Source organism: Haemaphysalis longicornis, unplaced genomic scaffold (assembly GCF_048455015.1).
Source record: "Haemaphysalis longicornis isolate Haplotype H1 unplaced genomic scaffold, Haemaphysalis longicornis Haplotype H1 scaffold_6, whole genome shotgun sequence".
NCBI classification, from domain to species: Eukaryota; Metazoa; Arthropoda; class Arachnida; order Ixodida; family Ixodidae; genus Haemaphysalis; species Haemaphysalis longicornis.
This window is the reverse complement of record NW_027526407.1, coordinates 109111305-109127533: the sequence shown is the minus strand read 5'-3', so window position 1 is coordinate 109127533 and position 16229 is coordinate 109111305. Positions and strand designations below refer to the sequence as shown.

The 16229-nt window shown below is 42.3% G+C and overlaps 1 long non-coding RNA gene and 1 other non-coding gene across 2 annotated transcripts; one reads left to right on the top strand and one right to left on the bottom strand.

Annotated features, from left to right (window-relative positions):
- Nucleotides 1-2160: 2160 nt before the first annotated feature.
- Nucleotides 2161-2232, bottom strand: Trnat-ugu (transfer RNA threonine (anticodon UGU)). The gene has a single exon. It is a non-coding gene; the product is annotated as a tRNA-Thr (tRNA).
- An 8889-nt stretch (nucleotides 2233-11121) lies between these two features.
- Nucleotides 11122-16229, top strand: LOC144141866 (uncharacterized). Its single transcript, XR_013316725.1, has 3 exons — nucleotides 11122-11206; nucleotides 12089-12184; nucleotides 15943-16229. It is a non-coding gene; the product is annotated as an uncharacterized LOC144141866 (long non-coding RNA).

The window sequence follows — 16229 nt, the reverse complement described above, 5'->3', positions numbered from 1 at the left end:
AGCTCTGTCAAAATGTTCGTACTTATAGGCTTTACTCCACAATTAGAATAAAGGCAGCTGTTATTTGAGAGCAATATATAATTTTATTTTAGGGTAATAAAATGAAAGATCCTAATTGGGTGTGATTCTTTAGAAAATTTAAAAAAGTGATTGGAACATGTTTGAAAATAAAGAAGCAAGTGAAGAAAAACTGCTTCATTTACACCTCCCAAGCTTTCCGAGCATCACAGAATGATGGCGAAGATTCCAAGGTTTGTTGGGCATACAACAGTTTGTGACATTTAAACGTTCTTTACTGTATGCTGCGATGAGTCGCCTGGACTGTTTCTAGGAATACATGGCAAGACCAAAGGTTAAGTGCAGTTTTTGAGGTTCTATAGAAGACATGGGGCCGTGCAAATTCAAGGCTGGGTTTTCTCCAGGGAATAGGTCATATGTGGGAGGCATTGTGCCCCCACGCCAAATATCAAAGAGAAATAAACTTCATTAGTCTGCATATAACACTCGTGACACGCTCACACAAATATTACTTGTATGCCTTAGCGTATTTTATCAGCGGCGCGGGTGCCGCAAGGATGAACTTCAATTGGCAGCCAGAAAGAGCTCTTTCAAGGAAAAATGCTTACGTGTAATCTACACACATTTGCTGATTCGCCTTTGACCGTGGTGGCCTTGTTGTCGTCACTCTTCACGTTTATATACCCCCTTCCCCGAATAGGGGGTTTTAACTGTTGCATGCGTTATTTCAATGTCGTATCCAAGTAAGAATTGTAAAATCGGCAAGGAAACACTTGGTGCAGAAGCAGAAGCCAACCAACCAAGTTTGCTTGGTTTGAATCCAGTCCCTAATCAGCTTACAGGGTAACTAAAACCCTGCTATAAACGCCTGCGTTTTGAGTCCCTGTGTAGGAGAACTACAAAAGGAACACCTATTTCAATGACAAAGGGGTACTCAGTGATTCGCTTGTCATAGTATCGGCATCGTATACTTTCTCTTTGTTGTTTCGATTTCATATAGGGTGTATAGAAATTGGGTCATTGCTTCAACAGAAAGAAAGACCTCCGTTCGACTTGAATTATTTCTTTCAAGTGCTCACACAATACCCAGACAGAGGAAGACAATCTGGTTGTATTGGGTATGAATTAAAGCAGTATTGTTTTGCTGATCTGTTCTGTGGCCGCTTAGTGCACGTGCTAGAATCACTTCTTGACAACGTTTAAAAGTCAATGTGGATTTAAAACCACTTAACGATAATGCTTAGGAGAGAGAAAGGGAAAGGGAGAGAGATAGAAAGAGAGAGATAAAGAGAGAACAACTTTTTTTTGGAGCATTGGTCAGAAGATTATGTGGGAATCATTTTACCTTTGGTTAGCTTAGTGTTGCCCACGGACAAATCAAGCGATATTAAAGCTGTTCTACATTGAATTACCTGTGGTAATTGCTCAAGTTATTTAGACAGAGTCTCAAAGCGTATTTGCTAGATAGACGATTTCCAGATAACGCCTTGGGGCTGAAGCTCAATTTGGGATGCGGGCTCGGCAGAAATTCCTGGTGCCTCGGTTCGATGCCCTCCGCCAAGCAAGCGGCCCTATTTTAAAATCTATTTGCTTGATTTTATATCTTAAATTACTTCCAAAGGGAAGCTGTTCCGTTAGACACGGCACTTTCACTTTTGGGTTTATTGAGCTAGGTATTTCCTAAGCACTAGATATTTATTGTTCTATAGGAGTAGTGATAATGCCCCCTTACAATAGGGAAAATTTCATTAAGCTTTTATTAGCGGAATCTAGCCTTACGCCGCAAAAATACGACATTATTGCTTGGGAACGGGAACGGAAACGCAAACGCAAACGACGTTATTCTGTATTGCGGTCTATCTCTCCCTTGATTCAGCCACCCGCCCACAGGATAATGTATTTCTGCAGGCAGAAGTGCATATACATATGTACATAAATTTAATATATATATATATATATATATATATATATATATATATATATATATATATATATATATATATATATATATACAGAAAGATAGGTCAGCAGTCTACAACGCCAAAGGAGGCATAGGGGTATGGTTAGGCTCTTTTCTTTTTCACTACGGTTAATTAAGTAAAAATTTTTTTAAATTATACAGAAGAAAGAAAGAAAAACACGCGCCCAGAGTGGGGAACGAACCCACGCCTTTCGATTACATGTCGAATGCCTTACCAATTCGGCTATCTGGGCGACTGTGTTCTCCTTCACTTTCTGGGCTATTTATATTTACTAGAAGTGTATCTGACGCTTGAGGGTGGTGGCCAGCGCCACTTTGACTACGCGGGGAGAAGGGGACCTTCTTTTTAACCCCCGGGGCGTGACTCGAACGTCTACAGCCGGTCATGAGCGGGTTACTGGCGGGAAGCCCTCTTATGCTACCTAGGCATCAAGGCTGCCAGAACCGAGACCCTCGCTAGGCTTTCGCAGAATAATATAGTAAGAAAATGAGGGGCTCGTTGAGGAAATACAGAAAGATAGGTCAGCAGTCTACAACGCCAAAGGAGGCATAGAGGTATGGTTAGGCTCTTTTCTTTTTCACTACGGTTAAATAAGTAAACATTTTTTTTAAATTATACAGAAGAAAGAAAGAAAGAAAAACACCATACCCCTATGCCTCCTTTGGCGTTGTAGACTGCTAACCTATCTTTCTGTATTTCCTCATTTCCTTACTATATTATTCTGCGAAAGCCTAGCGAGGGTCTCGGTTCTGGCAGCCTTGATGCCTAGGTAGCATAAGAGGGCTTCCCGCCAGTAACCCGCTCATGACAGGCTGTAGACGTTCGAGTCACGCCCCGGGGGTTAAAAAGAAGGTCCCCTTTTCCCCGCGTAGTCAGAGTGGCGCTGGCCACCACCCTCAAGCGTCAGATACACTTCTAGTAAATATAAATAGCCCAGAAAGTGAACGAGAACACAGTCGCCCAGATAGCCGAATTGGTAAGGCATTCGACATGTAATCTACAGGCGTGGGTTCGGTCCCCACTCTGGGCGCGTGTTTTTCTTTCTTTCTTTCTTGTGTATAATTTAAAAAAAATGTTTACTTAATTAACCGTAGTGAAAAAAAAAGAGCCTAACCATACCCCTATCCCTAATTTGGCGTTGTAGACTGCTGACCTATCTTTCTCTATTTCCTCAACGAGCCCCTCATTTCCTTATTATATTATTCTGCGAAAGCCTAGCGAGGGTCTCGGTTCTGGCAGCCTTGATGCCTAGGTAGCATAAGAGGGCTTCCCGCCAGTAACCCGCTCATGACAGGCTGTAGACGTTCGAGTCACGCCCCGGGGGTCAAAAAGAAGGTCCCCTTCTCCCCGCGTAGTCAGAGTGGCGCTGGCCACCACCCTCAAGCATCAGATACACTTCTAGTAAATATAAATAGCCCAGAAAGTGAAAGAGAACACAGTCGCCCAGATAGCCGAATTGGTAAGGCATTCGACATGTAATCGAAAGGCGTGGGTTCGGTCCCCACTCTGGGCGCGTGTTTTTCTTTCTTTCTTTCTTCTGTATAATTTTAAAAAAATGTTTACTTAATTAACTGTAGTGAAAAAGAAAAGAGCCTAACCATACCCCTATGCCTCCTTTGGCGTTGTAGACTGCTGACCTATCTTTCTGTATTTCCTCAACGAGCCCCTCATTTCCTTACTATATTTATATATTTATATATATAAATATAAATATATATATATATATATATATATATATATATATTTATATATATATATATATATATATGTGTGTTTATTTATTTCTATAAATATATCATCATCACCACCAGCCTATCTACGCCCACTGCATAGCAAAGGCCTCTCCCATTATTCTCCAATTACCTCGGTCCTGTGCCAACTGTGACCAATTTATCCCCGCAAACTTCTTGATCTCATCTGCCCACCTAACTTTCTGCCGCCCGTGCAACGCTTGCCTTCTCTAGGGATCCACTCTGTTACCCTTAATGACAAGCGGTTATCTTGCCTTCGCATTACATGCCCTGCCCACGTCCATTACTTCTTATATTTCTACTAATATGTCTTTAACACCAGTTTGCTCTCTGACCCACTCCGCTCTCTTGTTCCTTAATGTTACACCTATCATTTTCCGCTCCATTGCCCGCTGAGTCATTCTCAATTTAAGTTGAACCCTCTTAGTGAGCCTCCAAGTTTCTGCCCCGTAGGTGAGTACCGGTAAGATGCAGCTGTCATACACTTTCTTCTTCAGCAACAATGGTAGGCTGCTATTCATTATAAGAGAATGCCTGCCATATGCACCTCACCCCATTCTGATCCTTCTAATTATCTCTGCTTCATGGTTGGGATCCGGGGTCACAACTTGGTTAAGTAGATATATTCGCTTACCACTTCCACTGCCTCGCCACCTATCTCACACCGCTGTGCTGTCCCGAGGTTATTGATTATTACTTTAGTTTTCTGCATATTAATTTTCAAGCCCACGGTTCTACTCGGTTCACCCAGTGCGGAAAGCATGCTTTGCAATTCGTCCCCCGAGTTACTTAGCAAGGCAATGTCATCAGCAAATCTGAGGTGACTGAGGTATTCTTCATTAACCCTTAACCCCACCTGTTCCCAATCCAATGTTCTGAATACTTCTTGTAAACATGCTGTGAATAACATTGGAGAGATTGTGTCTCCTTGTCTGACACCCTTCGTTATAGGTATTTTACTGCTCTCCCCATGGAGCATGATGGTAGCTGTAGAACCATTGTAGATATCCTCTAGTATTCTTATATAATGCTCATCTACCCCCTGGTTCCGTAATGCCTGAATGACCGCTAGGGTTTCAACCGAGTCAAATGCTTTCTCATAATCTATGAAGGCTATATATAGGGGTTCAATATACTCAGCGCACTTCTCTATCACCTGATTGATCGTGTGAATATGGTCCATTCTTGAATAACCATTAAGGAACCCTGCTTGTTCTTTAGGTTGACTTTAGGTTGATATAATTGCACAAAGGGGCTTGGGGTGCGGCCTGACCCCGGCGACCATTGCCGGCAATGCACTCCCTCACCAGGGCAGGATTGGCCACCCTGGTGTAGTAAGGGCCACAACCTCCCAAATTTGAAAAGTTGTGCCAGTTTTCAAAAAAGGAGAACGAAATGCTTTGGGTAACTACCGCCCCATAACGATCCTGTCATTCTTAAGTAAACTAATCTAGAAACTTCTTGCTAACCGCCTCACCAAGTACCTAGAAAAATTTAACCTTCTCACACCACGTCAATTTGGTTTCCGGCCCAGTTTTCCTACGGAGCTAGCGCTTATAGAATTCACTGACCAGATTAAAACGTTTATTGACAATGGTTGCTGGGCTGCGGCAATATTTATCAATTTTACTAAGGCGTTTGATACAATTAACCACAGTATACTTTTTTCCAAATTAGAATCATATGGTATATGTGTACCGGCTCTAACCCTTCTAAAAAGTTATCTGTGTGATCGCACACAGGTTGTTCAATTTGCCGATGCCGTATCGCAGCCAATAACTATTAATCAAGGTGTTCCGCAGGGATCCATTTTAGGGCCGCTTCGTTTTCTTTTGTATAGTAATGACTTACCTAGTTGCCTTAACAGTTCTGATTGCATTCTTTACGCTGATGACACGACTATATTTGCCGGTGATAGGAATCTTAACAACTGAACGACGCGACTTAACGACGACCTGGTGAACATTGTGTCATGGTGTAAGGATAATAAGCTGCACATAAACGAGACAAAAACATGCTTCATGGTTTTTCATATCCATCATAAGCAAACCTTTTTAGTTGCGAGCATCATTCTAGAAAACCACGTGATTTATTCATCAAATACGGCCACGTTTCTAGGCGTTGTGCTTGACTCTAATCTAAAATTTAACAAACATGCCATGTCCCTTGTTGAAAAAATTGGTTTTGGTGTACGTGTATTAATCAAATCTCGCCATTATTTCCAGCAGCATGTTATTCTGTCACTGTATTACGCTTTCATACACAGCCACCTCACATACTGCCTACCTTCCTGGGGAAACACGTACGAAACTCACATATCTCACCTTCAACACTTGCAAAACCAAGCAGTACGCCTGATTACATTCAATCCTGTCCAGACATCTGCCCTCCCAATCTACCGGAATCTGAACATTCTTCCGCTCACATACTCACTACAGTTAAAGCTCGGCCTTCTAATTCATCGAATTCGAAATAAAGGTACTGCCGTTAATAATATTTCTGCCCCATAATTACTAAACCCCAATATTACCAGATTCGCGGAACAAAACAATATGCTACTATCAAAAGTGCGCACTAATTATGGGAAACAAACAGTCCTCTTTTCAGGAATAATTCTTTGGAATTCATTGCCCACAGACATCAAATTCTTCAACTCTGAACGCTTCTTTTATAACAGCTTAAAAAATCATTTGTGGTCAACAGTTTGCCCGTAATCAGTGACCATTACCTTAATTTATTACATCTAACCCCTTCTTTGAATATATATGTTTAATTATGTTCTATTGATGCTTTTTGTGCGTTGCCAAATATCGCTTCACTGATCTCTGTAACGCTCTACCTGCCTGTGTGTGCTTTTGTTTTGTACTCGGCACAGGAGGTTCCCTCGACATTGTAAACTCTGGCACCTCCTTCTGTAATAATAAGTGCCATTGTTCTTCTCCTGTATGCAAATATTTTTAACGAAAACCTGAAAACCTGAAAACGCCAATTTGATATAAATATATACGTATAAATATATATATATATATATATATATATATATATATATATATATATATATATATATATATATATATATATGTGTGTGTGGGTGTGATATCCCGCCGTGATATATATGTGATATCAGGCAAATCCCGCCGGCAGGAACACCGGGGCGGCGAAGAAGGGAACGAGTTGCTTTTTGACAATTCAAGGCTCGGACACCACGCTCAGGGACGGTCCTGACACAGGCTTTGTAAATAAACCCTAAGCTCACCAACGCCTTAAAGGCACATCGTAACAATAAATATATATATTGATTTGATTGATTGTGGGGTTTAACGCGCCGACGCAACGCAGGCGATGAGGCGCGCCGTAGTGGAGGGCTCCGGATTAATTTTGACCACCTGGGGATCTTTATCGTGCGCCGAAATCTCGTACACACGGGCGTTTTTGCTTTTCGCCTCCATCAGAAAAGCGGCCGCCGCGGCCGGGAATCGAACCCGCGACCTCGTGCTCAGCAGCGCAACGCCTTAGCAATATATATATATATATATATATATATATATATATATATATATATATATATATATATATATATATGTATGTATATATATATATTGTTGAGAAATGGTTACCTGCTCTAAGGTTAACTGTACGATAGAGAAGTCACATTGAAAAACATAATATTTATTCTAACGATTTGACCAGGGGTCGCTCTTTTTCAAAGATACAAATAGTGAAGGTCAGTTGGGTTTAAATACATTTCAGTTGTGGGCGGGGCAAGAATATCTTTAAAACAAAACCCACGCTTTACGCGACATAGAAGCATGCCAAGCCCCAGACGCAAGGGGTGGGCGAAAAAGGGCGTTGCAGTGGTACCGGAGAACCGAGAGGAAAGGGCGCGTAATCAAGACAAGCTAGGCTATGGAATAACAGGAAAAGGTTTTATGGAACTGAAGTTAGCACGAACGTGAGAGACTAAGTAGGGGCTCGTTTCCTGTTCGTTTCTTGACCTTGACCTTCTGGCGACTGCTGCCTAATACGCAACGTGCCGCTATTTCTTGAAAACATTGCTGCCGCTTGTAGGTATCAGGGCACGGGACTTTCATGAAAAACAGAACTAGGCAAAGAACCAGAGGAAATTGTCTGCTTAGCAGAAAAGGGTGAGAGAGCCCAGAAATAATTATGGATGCCTAGTGCAAGCATTAACAAGAAAAAAGTTATTAAGAAGGGGAAGCGGGGTTCAGCTGGAGGGGCGCGGGAACCGCAGCGGGGGAATGCGGGGAGGAAAGAGGTTCGAAGACAGCCCTAAACGACGAGTAATTTTAACATGAAGTGAAATCTTGGAAACATTTTCCTGTGTAAAACTCAACAGTCGTCCACGAGGCGGACGTAGAAAGGCCGTCAGTCAATGCACAGCAATACAATTCAAAGTAACGCTAATTCAACCTAGATAACATAAATACCAAAAAATACGTGGACATAAGGCTAAATAGCACATACAAAAAGCTAGATATACAGTGCTACATGAATTTCGCGAAGAATATTCCCGAAAGATCGTATTCTTTTTCATATCCGCATACAGGCACACAGAAAAAACTATAAACAGAACACCACCACAAAAAGAAGAAGTGGTTTTATGTACCCAATGGCCATTGTTCAGTGCAAAAGGACACAAAATATAAAATTATAGTAAAAATATAAATAAAAAACTCAAGTTGTACTATGGTGAAATCCACGTAAATGCCTGGCGATGCGGTACGGCAACTATACACAGGCAATACACTGACACAGTACAAAGCACACTACGTACACAGTACACATTAATAAGACATCAAAACGCTTTTCTTTCAGAACGAATTTTCTCAATTGCTCACTGCATCGGCCTTCTCAGATTCCTGATTAGGCAAGCAAGACAATCAGCCTGTGTTTTTATTTACGCCGCTCAAGACAGTGTTAAACTTGTAAATAAGGTACGATTCACGGGCTCCACGCTGATAAGGAGTTTCGAAATTGGACTGAAGCACCGTTGCTGTGAATGCGTGGAAGGGGTGACCTAGATTATTTACATGTTTAGATAGGGGAAGGTGTGGTAGGGACTATATGTGTTCTCGGTGGTTGTTGATTATCATTCTAAACAGATTCACAGTTTGGCCAACGTACTGGGTGTGGCATATGATGCATATAAGAAGGTACACAATGTTTGCTCTGTCACAGTGAAAGTTTCCTCTTATCTCAAAAGAGAATGAAGGCGTGATGATGGTGGTGACACAGGCTTTAGTCATCATGGGGCACAGTTTGCGCCTAGGCTCATTGTAGGGGGGCTGCCTGTGAAACTGTGGGGTTTGACCTTAGATGATGTTACGATATCTCTGATGTTCCTAGCACGTCGGTACACGCCGCCGGGAGGCTCGGGGAAAACACTTCGCAACCTTTCGTTTTGAAGTAGAATGTTGTGGTGCTTTCTGAGTGTGCAGTTTACACTGGAGGATGAAGCGTTATATGTTAGAAGTCTGGGGGTTGTATTCAAAGATTTGGGTTTTGACTTAGTTATCAGGTGGCGGCGGTCCAGGCGGCGGTCCTGTATTTCGTCAACGAGCCCCTCATTTCCTTACTAAATATATATATATATATATATATATATATATGCATATATATATATATATATATATATATATATATATATATATATATATATATATATATATATATATATATATATATATATATATATATATATATATACATATATATATATATATATATATATATATATATATATATTACTGCAGGGAAGAGAGTCGGATACACAGCCAGAACCATAACAAATAACGTTTACTCACGTAGCGGCAACGTGACTTTCCTTCGTCAGAGTACAGTTACATGATTTCGCTGTCACAAACATTTGGATCACATTTCTTATATAGAGTTGGAGAAAACTGTGAGAAGGATTGGAAGATGTTTTGAAAACGTAGGCTATGCATGCAGTCGGGCTAAGCCTGTGTTACAAAAACAAAAAAAAGAGAGAAAGGGGAGAGGGAGAAAAGGGTCGTATTTACAAGGCAGCAGTCAAGGTTGCTCCACGGCAGGGCAACGTACCTGGCATGGGCTCTAAGTGCGGAAGACTAGACAATCGCGGTTTCAAAAGGAAGAGAAAAGTATACAATAAGTTATTCAGTGGTTGGGGAGACTGGTTCGGAGGGATCCATGCAGGCATGAACAAAGAATGTGTTTTGCTTCTGCCCCCGCGGATGAGCAGAATAGATACACTACACAAAACAGCATTGCACAAGAGCTAGCAAGTGAACAGGAAATAGGTTGGACCCATAGATGACAAAGGGTAAACGTTTCTAAGTGGTGGGGGGAACGCGGCCTCCTTCTGAAGGGCGAATCACATTGTTGAGTCGCATTAGGCTATTGAAGCTGCTGAATTTGGGGAGTTTCTGTGATTTATGATCGGAAACTGTAAGGTAATATAAGGAAGATTGTGATAAAAATTATGAAGTCACCAAAACCCACGACCTCAAGAATTCCGGTCGGGTGGGATGACCACTACGCTACCGGCGGGGCTGTTTCCCCACCACTTTCTCGAGCCCCTATTTCTTATTCTGATTCGCACCACGCATAGCTAGGGCCTCTGTTCTGGTAGTCTTGGTGCCATAGGGAGCTTAAGAGGGTTCAGTGCTGCTCGACCACTCTCGACATGTCGTAGACACTCGAGTCACGGCCCGGGGGTAAAAAGAAGGTCCCCTTCACCCAGAGTAGTCAGAGTGGGGATGGCTACCACCACCAAGTGCAAGAAACAAAATACCTTCCCAGTTCTTCCCTTTCCATCGTATCGAAAGAATAGCGGGCCACAGAAGGCAAGTATCAATAACTTGGTTCTTTTTAGGAGTTGTCGTGCTTATTAATTATTTTTATATGATTCTCCCCTCAGTTTGGTACACATTGCGGATGTGCCTGTATTAGGTATTGCCAATTTGAAAGTGATAATCACTGAAAAAGGTGGAGCATCCTCAAGTTGTTGCACTGTCGTTGCGGGCTTAGCGGCCGCCAAAAACATTTGGCCACACGTGTTGCGCGTAAATTCGGTGAACCAGTGAGCGTAGTGCATTATCAGCAATTTGTTATTATTCGTTGCTACAACAGTAATATGCGACGTTTTCAAATGCAGTGCGACGATAAATTGGCTAATGTGAGTGAGCTATTTAGGCAGGACTTTGGATAATACCGTGTGCATCTGAGGGCCATGGCGCATCCGGCCAATCCTCTTGGTGCAAACGTGTTTGCACACGCGATAATCACCCCATTTTCTACCTCATGATTGCCATAAAAACTTTGTCAATGCATAGTTGATTCGTGTCTAAGCACGGTCATTTTTTATTTACAGGCTGAAGTTCAATGTAACTGTCGAGCTTCTAAAAACTGGCAATCATACTACAGAAAATGCTTTAAGGCATCCACTCCTACCAGGTAAGGCAGTCGTCATGCAGGAGTATGCAAAGTCAAGGCAACTGGCGTCTTAGTTCGCATCCATGATGCCTACGTGGTGCTTTTATCAGCCTATTTTTCGCAGTCGCCGAGGGAAAATAATTTCTACATAGAAAGCAAAAAATTAAAATCTCTCGACACTAGTTCCTCGACTTTGGTACATCAGATATTGGTTAGAAAGAGTGCAGATGAGCGCTAAGTACTTTCCCAGACGTTCTGGTTGTCCGGTCAAAATACGTGTTAGGTGCGGAGTACCTTAGGACCGCCCAATGTCCGTCCGCGCCCGTGCGCATAGCATTTACAATGGCCGGAAATCACACAGGCACCGGCATTATTCCAGCCTGTGTTTGCTAGACCAGACAAAGATAGTGTCAGTTGTGTTACCCATTGGGCTACGACTGTGAGTTAGTTCCCGAGGGTCAAAAGGCTTAATCCCTCGCCTGTAACAGTGCGGAGTACCTTAGGATCTCCCAATGCCTGCCTGCGTCCATCCGCGCACCCACCAACATCAAGCAAAAATCGAGCGAAATTCGATTTGAGCCATGGGTTGCAGTTTCATTTAGGGAATAATCAAGATGCAACTCACGGCTCAAATCTAGTGACGGTCTGCGCGCTAATGGCATGTCACACGGGGCGCAACTTGGATGTCATTTCGAGTCCCCGTACTCCGCACGCTCACCATCATCCACAGAGTGGAGGTGCTGTCATGTCTTTATAAAATATTTTATCCCGCAGCTAAAGTTTCTCATTAAATTATGTTTTCTTTCGCCTATATATACCTCTGTTTTATTTGCAAAACTGGAAGTTTTTGCTACAAAGCGCGGAAATGTATTTTGTTTTTCTCACACCTGGTATCTTCATTAGGAGGACCTCCGCTGCTTTACAAGCTGATGTATATTAATCCCAACAATACTTGTGTTGTGTTTGTTCAGAACCGGACTTCGTCCACTGACACAGCAGGTAAGACATTTATAATGGCATTAGGTGGCCTGCAATGCGCAATATACCTTAAACAAGAGATATCAGTGTACTCATGTACTGAAACATCTCTGAACGAGAACTTACTTGATTTCCAATGACAAACCTGTGTATTCTTTTTTATGGCATCTCTGGCAAAACGTTTCACCTAAAGTTATAAGTACTTGTCCACTGAAAAGTAGGCATGTCGGGCTGACTGACCACCTCACTACAGTAATAATAAAAGGAAGAACAGCCATACTTGTTATAGAAACAAAAAAAATACAGTTGACTATATTTGGCATTGTCTATGAGAAAGGGGACCATACTTATGTCCTCCCCTGCCCTGTAAATACCTGGAACCAAAACCCAACTTGCTAAACTCTTTAAGGAAACAAATTACATCATACTCAATACGCAAGCTTGACAGCATAAACTGGCAGAGAAGAATCAGAAATGGCGACCCTCCTAAATCGCGAAACCAAATAACCATTAAGAAAGTTCGTGTATAACACAAGGCCACAATTCAAGAAAGCTGAGAAGCGCAATGAGTGGAAAGGCGGAAGCGAGGAGAAAAGGCGATCTTTTTGTCGTGTTGGCCTTCTGTTGGGCCAGTAATCTCCCTTCTGACAGGAGCCACAATAAGTAAACCAGGTTGTGTCATCAGCTCTCTTCTCCCTAACATTTATCAGGTAGAGGCGGGCTTCTTTGTAGAAACTCACAGCTGTGGTGCCCCTTATACCTTCGCTTAGTTGGTCATAAAAACCCACACTATATGATCTAGGGACCAACCCAAGCGCCCGCTTTCGCGTGCGAAGGCGGTTGCCAACACATTGTTGCGGATATTCCCGGCAACGAAGACTTGTCCATTGAGTGCACTTAGAGAAGTTGGTCTCCGTTTGGATGAGGCGAAATACTAAGGCGCCCGGTAGTAAGATAAATCGTGCTACATGCCGTTACTGATGCTCCTGCACCAATCGGGTTTTCATGCCTCCCTATAGTGCTCCCGAAGAAATATATGACGGATTTGTTTTCTTTACTATCCATGAGTATATTTCTCTTCCTGTACACCTAATACCTGTGTTATTTACTTAATATTCCCAACTCATTCACCCATAGGCGGCACGAGAAGATTTCGAAGTTCATTGAGCCTAAGACGGCTTATAACAGCCATTGATAGTGACATAATGCATACATTTTGAGAGGGTAGCATCCTTGCACAACTGATTGGGATTAGTTAAAAATGTAGCGCCTAATTTCTAAGCATATTTCTAGCCTCACAAATATATCTAAGGAAACAGCACTTGGAAGATTTTCAAAGCCAGTTTGGCTGCGCGAAGCCCGTATTATTACACTAAAGATGCACATTGAAGCTTTAAATTATTAGCCAATATCCCACAATCCGCATTTCTTTCTAATACTTCCCACTGGCAGGTTGCGCTGCATGAGGCCTATTTTTTCTCAGTAATGTCTCACGTCTTGAACAGATTACCGCAGTTAACGTACAATGTTTTTTGATGGATACAGGTTAGATGTTGGACCTCCATGAGACATTAGGCCTAACTTCATACGTTTAGGCCTAACGCTACGTAATCAAGATCAGTCATAGACAACGAGAGAATCATGGTGATAGTCATTACGCGCCAAGATGCCTTAACCATTTTATGACCTGAAAATTATAGCCTGATATTGGTTTTAACGTACGGCCTGCCCATGCTTTCATCGGCCCCTTCGGCTGCACAAGAACCTTGACGCGCGATTGATATAAACTAAACATTTTTGACGCCTTTAGAAAATATGCTCCCAGAAAGGCTTCACAAGCTTCAAGCACAACAAGCACCGGTAGGCTGATAAGGCTTTTGCGCTAAAAGTCGCAGTTCGGACAGGCTTCTAAATTAACCAAAGAAGAGATAGACATGTCATGTGAGATAACAGAGGTCAGCTTCCGGAGACGACCGACTTCTAGCCGATTTTCTACACCATAAAAGAAGCATTTTATTACGAACGTCTGTGCAAATATTTTCCCGATGCATGGATGTTTCCTAGACACCACAAACATTACATAGTGTGTATTATCTTACCTTTGTGGTACTTCTTCGACCCAATAAACGAGCTTGTTTTTCTGTCCAACGACAAGTTTATAATATAGGAGCTCCAACATTTATATCCAACAGACAACTCAATATTGCACAGAGGATCCAACCAGTAAAATTTCAAACAGTTCGTTCCCAGCTCAGGTTACCAAAACCAGAAAAGACAATTAGCACGCAGATCAGAGTTTTGGGGTAAGACAATGAGAGTGCGTTACTTGCTGATGTGGTAGACTGCGGTTGCACTCGAATTTGAAGCTATCGTCAGTTTATCAGTGGTTTTCCTCAGCATTTTACCATCTCCACACAGCACCTCATCTGAAAAGCTCACAGTAAGATGTTTTGATTGACTGTAGGGTTTAACGCGCCGACGCAACGCAGACGATGAGGCGCGCCGTAGTGGAGGGCTCCGGATTAATTTGGACCACCTGGGGATCTTTATCGTGCGCCGAAATCTTGTACACACGGGCGTTTTTGCTTTTCGCCTCCATCAGAAAAGCGGCCGCCGCGGCCGCGAATCGAACCCGCGACCTCGTGCTCAGTAGCGTAACAGTAAGATGTTTTATTGTAAGCAGTGCTACGTAGTTACGGTCGGAAAATGAGATGTTTACCAGGAGCTAGAGTTCAGAAATAGGACATTGTTATACCCACATTACAGCGGACCCCCCGACCAGAATGTCTAAAAATGCATGTATGTCTTTTATTGTCACGAGAGTCGCTTTTGCGTTGTGGTCAGTGGTCGATCATTTGCAGTAGCTTCTGTTACTAACAGCACGGGGGCGTATATGAGAGAACGCTGCTATCAAACTTCTAGATAATTGTATTTCCCGTGCTGCTGTAAATTTCTACAATCGTTCATTTATTTCATTGAACGTATGTTGCTAGGGCTGTATACTTGGTATCAAGTAGTGAAACAAAAGCTGCTTTTGCGGAAACACTGTGGAATATAATTTAAAACGCAAGTTAAACCCACAGTAACAACCTGTTTGGAAGTGACAAATGTAAGAAAGCACGCGACGTTCTCAATAATTTCCATAAAACACACCACGAACTTTGCTTGAATGATAAGGAGAACAAGGCTGACGACGTCTTTGTCTATTCGTGCTTGCCCCAGTCATAAGGCGTGGTGCTTTGTTCACAATTAAAAGTACCACTGATAAGGAGGTGAAAGGTTCAGTTGCCTGGTGGTTGTATTTTTTATTACGACGCCAAATGTTAGAAAGCCCAAGGGGTACGGGGCACACATACGAGTAGGACAAGTGATAATTATGCTGCTCTCTTGTACACTTAAAAGATGTTGGAGTTATACTGCGCAAGCATGAATAAACGTTTACACTTTTTTCAGCGAGGCGGTTGCAGCCAACGAACACGGTAGTAATAAACAATTTAAATAATCATCTTGGTTTATGCAATAATTTATTAAATACTTCCTGATAGCTCGATTTCAAAGATTGTGCGGATTCGCTCGCTGCATTGAGCCGCAAATATGTTAGCGAAGGAAATTATTGTTTGTTTTTTTTCCTGAAAGAACTGCGTTGTTGTACTGCAATTACGGGCAGAATAATGACCTCCCGTGCATGACAAGTCTTCGAAGAAATTCGGTGGTGCATCTTCGTTTATTCAGCCAAATAGGGAAGTGACGCCCTTAAAGGTTTGTGTTTACTTTTACAGAATGCCAAATAATGATGCCCAGTGCTTACGCCGATGGGCCGATACCACAGGACTGTCAACACGTATACGACTGTGGATGTCGGGGCAACAGTGTACAATTGTACACTCCACGCTGCAAAAACATAACAATGGAGTTAAACCTAGAGGAATACTTAGCAGCACAGCCAAGAAAAACCACGCCTGCTTCTTCAAACAATTGTTAAAATGTGTTCGTATCGAAATAGGTAGATTAGTTTAAAATCCACAGTGACATTAGGTACTGACGCAAAATAAACTGCTGTAGAGAA